Source organism: Mesoplodon densirostris, chromosome 1 (genome assembly GCF_025265405.1).
Source record: "Mesoplodon densirostris isolate mMesDen1 chromosome 1, mMesDen1 primary haplotype, whole genome shotgun sequence".
In the NCBI taxonomy this organism is placed as follows: Eukaryota; Metazoa; Chordata; class Mammalia; order Artiodactyla; family Ziphiidae; genus Mesoplodon; species Mesoplodon densirostris.
In genome coordinates, this window is record NC_082661.1 from 136,335,506 (window position 1) to 136,341,505 (window position 6,000).

The window sequence follows — 6,000 nt, forward strand, 5'->3', positions numbered from 1 at the left end:
TGGACATTAATTGAAACTACTCATAACTGAAGGACATAAAATAATATTGAAATGTGAAATACCCATAATATTTTTGGTGATTTAGGAAAATCTGTATTAGGGAAGTCAGTCCCTGGTAAAGATCCATAATAAAATGGAAATGGTTTATACAGAATTATGCTACTTAAGGAATGCAAGGAGGAGGTATTCAGGAACAGGGAGCCTATTTTCCCCTAGGACTGACTTTGGAACTGAATGAGGAGTTGCAAGATTCTATCATCACTTGGACAGTGCCCTATAAACAGCTCTCTACTGACCAACAAAGAGCTGCTTGGTTTGTGGATGGACAACATCCTGTTTTTAAGGATGCCATTCTGATCAAAGAAGGAAAAATATCAGCTTGATGGGCTGAATTGCATGCAGTAATCCTAGCAATGATGAAAGAGTTTAAAAATGGCAAAAAGCCCCCATATTTGGGTTCTTACTGACTATTGGCAATGGCTAATTGTCTGACCATATGGTCAGATAGAAGGGCAATAGAGAGCTGGTCTATTAAATGGATGCCTACATGGGATACAGCCCTATGGAAATGTAAGGGGCGCAGTAATATAGGACATATTGTTACTCAATGTAAGAACTCCCTTCCAGGCTCAGAAAGTGATGGGAATTGACAAGCAGACATCCCCATGTGCTCCCTTAAGGTGGCCATCTGGCTCCATGAAATGCGTCAGCATGGAGGTACTGCAACAATGCAGAGACAGGCTGAATCAAGACATAGTCTTCTTACACCTTCTGAAGCACAAAAGTATCAATAAGAACTGTTTTGTCTGTCAGCAGAAAAGATGGAGACTGCAGATGGTTGTGTGACAGATTTCCTGTGGGGAAGACCCTGAACATAGCTGGCAAGTGAAACTGATGCTGATAGCCCTGAGGGAATATAAACAGTTCTTGACAGGAATAGACACTAATTCTGGACTGGGCTTTGCTTAAGGGGTGGTAGATGCAAAAGATCAAAGTAATGCAAAAGAACTAGAGTAGAATTTACTGTGCCAATTTGGATGGCCAGCCATCATTTATTCAGACCAATGAACATACTTTACAGCCCATAATGTCCATCAATGGGCAGAGTGATATCCTCCTCAGAGTAATAGTTTGATAGAGAATTAGAATGGATGATTGAAACACTGGTTGTCTAAAACAGGAGGAGATAAGCATGAAGGGCTGGCTTACATGCTTCATGATTGTGTGCTGACACTCAATGTGGGGAAGAGTAAGAGGGGGTCCACACTGGATAGTTTTTTTGGTTTTTCTAGTGGATCCGAGGAACACACGGGGAGGATGCTGGTATAACTATGAATTATTGCCAAGAGTCAGGGGCTGCTAGTATAAAGACTATACTTTTTCTTTCTTCCTCACATCACCTCCACTTTTTTTTCCCCCTATTTGATGCAGAGGTCATAGGACCAAGGCTGCAACTATAAGTACTGGAAGCAGGGATGATTCCTAAGCAAGAAATTGAAACTATATTTTAAAGCTTTATGTCAGAATTCCTAAGGACTTGATGGGGCAAATTATACCTTTGTCACATCTGGCAAAATTGGAGTTAACAGTGAAATCAGTATTATTGCCTGGCAGTAAAGTTATTCCACTCTTTCTACACATATGTAACCTACCCTATGTGAACGGGAGTGGACTCAAGGGGAAGAACTTGCTAGATTAATATTACTGCCTGAAATCTAGACCAGCACAGTGGCTTAATTTAATTTCTTTTTCAAAGGTGGAAAAGTTTTAAGTATAAATGGGGAAAATGAAAGAGTGACTGGGGATAAAGGAATGAATAAATGGGTTATGTAATAAGAGAGATTTAAATTTACATTAATGCCTCAAAAGGAGCTTACAGCAAGAGATGTCATCTCAGAGCTCAATTATACCAAATTCCTGAAAGGAAGGTGAAATCTTATGTTTCTGAGACCATTTCTGCTTTTAGAATCTGACAAGATCAAATGGAAATGTGCAAAACTGAGTCTTGCCCTGGGAGATCTTTCAGTATGATATGATGGTGGACTAGCTAATTATTAATGACTGAATTGGATTCTAGTAATGTGCCAGTGTCTTTTGACTTTTATGATCATTTTGCTATAAGGAGTTCATGACTAGAGGCCAGTGGGTGGACTGTGGCATAATAAGAAATATAATTGGTTTCTTCCCCTGTTTCCCAACATAAAGCTCCTAAAACCCTTGGAATTTCCTGAGTGATAGAACTGCTTAAAGCATCTTTTGTTTTAAAATTTCGTCTTGGACACTGATTCTAGTTAAAGAGCTTCTAAAACTCTTATAATATCCTGACTCATAGGGGCGCTACGAACATCTTTTGTTCTGAATTTTGGTTTTGACCCCAGTTCCTGATACAGAGCTCCTAAATCCCTTGGTGTTTCCTGGGTGATAGTAGTGTCATTTGTTCTACTGAAGTGCCTCTTGGTGGGCACCTGGATGGCTTCAGGATGGGGACTGGTCACCAGAAAGACCAAGCCATGATTAGAAACTAGAACTTTCAGCCGCACCCTTCATCCTTTGAGAGAGGCTGGAAATTGAGTAAATAATGCATCATGTATCCATAATGAAGCCCCCATAAAAATCCCTAAACTACAGGGTGGGGAAAACTTCCCAGCTGTGCACTCCCACTTCATGGGGACAGATGCTGCTGCACTGGAGACCCTTTCAGGGGTTTCCTTTACCCTAACTCTAAGAGGTGATACAAATTTTGTACGGTTGTGCCAGAAAGATGTAAACAAAGATTTTTAGCAAATAGCTAAAAATTTCTGGCGCTGTTATTTAGATTTAGATTAAATACAAACAAAATAGCTTGGTTTATAAGTTCTAGGTAACAGAACTATAAAAAAGATTGAGGTTTTTTTTTATCATTACTGTTATTCGGAGAATCAGTTCACATTGCTTACTAAATTAATCTTTAAAAAAAATTCCTAGTTTAAATTATACAAACCAATTACATTTAAATTTCTGTATTAGAATATTCTTTGTCAGTTACTATAATTAAAGAAAGTTCTTTGTTACAGTCAAGAAGAACCTAAAAAAACAGGATGACTAAATGTAATGTCATGTCCTGGATGTGATCCTGGGACAGACACAAGGACATCAGTTAAAAATTATGGAAATCTAAATAAAGCATAGATTTAGTCAATAATAATATATCAATATTTGTTCATTAATTGTGACAAGTTACCATACCATACAAATGTAACATGTTCATAATAGGCAAAACTGGTTGTGTGTTATATGGGACATGGTATTATATTTACAATTTCTTCTGTAAATCTAAAACAATCATAAAATTTAAAAGTTGATTAAAAAAAGAAAATCTGTGCTTTCAAAAAGAAATACTATAAAAAATGACAAATCCTCTTGATAGCCTTGGAATATATTCTGAAAATACATTCAATATTTTTGGAGCTATAAGAGAAAGCTGTTTGATTATTTATTTATTTCTGGCCACACCACACGGCTTGTAGGATCTTAGTTCCCCAACCAGGGATTGAACCCTGGGCCCTCAGCAGTGAAAGCGCAGAGTCCTAACCACTGGACCGCTGGGGAGTTCCCTGATAAATTATTTTTAATCCGTAGAATCTCCAACTTAAGAAATATTTCCTTGCTTATTTATTACAGTCCCTGAAATATTCCCGAAGCTATTAAAATTCTTTAATTTGTATTTTATTTAATAAATTTGAATGGATAAACTTAAGGTGTTTTCTTTTTAAATTTTCATAGTATCTAATAAAACTATTTCTGCTTTGTTCATTTTTACAGGATATATATACTTCCCTTTGGTAATTTTATTGTATAAGTTGCAATGATCACCTTGAAGTATTAATATAGAACTATATTTCTTGACAGATGGCATTTAAATGCATAAAAAATCAATTCACCTCAGAATAGTTTTCTGCAATGAATTCTCTATTTTTTCCTTTGTTAAATAAAATATTTGTAATTTATAGAATTTAAATTAGTAATTGATTTCAAATGATTCTAATTCTGCATTTAAATATTAATAGATTAAAATAGGAAATGGACTAGAAAGGGAAATAGAAGAAATACACTGGGTGGAATGAATTATTTCAATGACTGTTAGAAACATTCTAGCAGCTGAGAAAATCTGGAAAAATTAATGTTATCTTGTTCAAAATCCACTTATACAGTAACCAACAAATTACTTTGGGTTCTTCAAGAAAAAGAAGTCTGTATAAAATTAAAAGTGGTATCTAAATGTCAAGTTCTCTGTTTCACGCAGGTTTTTCTTAACCTCTTAAAGTGACAACTTCTTACATTGTTGAATTGTTTTCAGAAAGGACAAGAAGAAAAGATTCATCAAAATACCCCTCTAATAGTTGTTTCCATTATAACAGAATACAAACCTTATTGCACCTTTGTCAGATACCATTTTTAATGATTTCTTTGTTTCTGCCCTTAATAGCAGCTTAGTTTCCTTCTATCATAGCATATTTACAAATTAGGGAAGAGTATACTTTCACATCTCTTAAAACATATTTCTTTCACCAAATTCATTAAGATTCATTTTTGCAAAGATAACCTTTTCTCTAAAGCATAGGGTGTTAAACACTTCTTTGTACAAACTAATGTGAAATATAATTTACCATGGTTAATTTTTCTTTAGTTGCTCAGAAAGTTATGTTCTGTGAATTATTAATTTCAATATAATTTTATAGCACAAATGTATTTCCACTTGGCTAGTTTTCTTTTATTCTTCTAGACTTTAAATAAAGCTTTGTAATTTTAACCACTGTATATTCGATACCTAGAACTGTTTGAGTCACGTGGTAAATGTTTGATAAATATATGTTGAATTTATATAGCATGTAGAAAAATAGAAATCCCATTCTCTTTGCATTAGGATTCCTTCCAGGTTCTAACCTGGAAGGGGGCTGGTTGGGGGAAGGGGGAGAAAAACGTTCTTGTATGAGGCATGCTTCAGTACCAGTAAAATTGGAGTTTAGATGATATGTTTAGCCAACTGTAGGGCTTTGCTTTGAAGAAAGGGTGAGTTGAACTTAAATATTCTGGTTAATGAAAAAGTAGCCTGTATCTTTTTAAGAGAAAGAGGAAGACACATTTTTAGAAATATGAACCTTTGATTAAGAGTCTGTATTAAGCTTCTATGTTGTCCATAATATGAATTATCTTCCCTGTTTCCCTGAAAATCTTTATTAGAAGATGCATTTAATTTCACCATTACATACATATATAGATAATATATAAATATATTATATATATATATATATATAATATATATATATATATATATATATAATATATATATATATATATATATATATATTTCTGAGGGTGTTTTAAAAACTTAATCTTACTTAAAGGTGAATACAGAGTGAGAACACTGGACACTTAAGAAGAAATGAAATCACCATTTAGCTACATTTATTTTAATAACTTAATAAGGTGACTTGCTAATAAGATTTAACAACATATTTAAAAATAGAATGAGTTTAAATAACATATAATTGCAATGAAGCAATAATGATATGGGCTCCAAATTGAGGGAAGTGCATAGCAGTAACCAAAGGATAATTTGTCAAAATACTATTCATCATTTAAGAGAATGTTAACATTTGCAGCTATGAGTTTTTTAAAAAAAATTCTTAGTAGATATTATTTTAGAGCAATTTAATGTTAAAGAGAAATGAGTGTAAAATGCAGAGTTCTCATAGACCCCATCCATATACCCCCACCAGGTTTATAATAGGTGGATAAGATATATATAAGCACTAAGTACACTAAAAGCTTATTCCTCTTGCAGTCTCACTCATATCTTAGCTATGCAGGAGTTTTTAAAATCATTTTTGCCTATGTGTTCCTCCCCACTACAGTCTTGTCCAATTGGAATACCTTAACTACTGTTTGCATATATTAGCATGGTATACTATAGATTTAATAATGCAGTAATTCTCTATTTCCTGAAAATAAAAAAGTTTC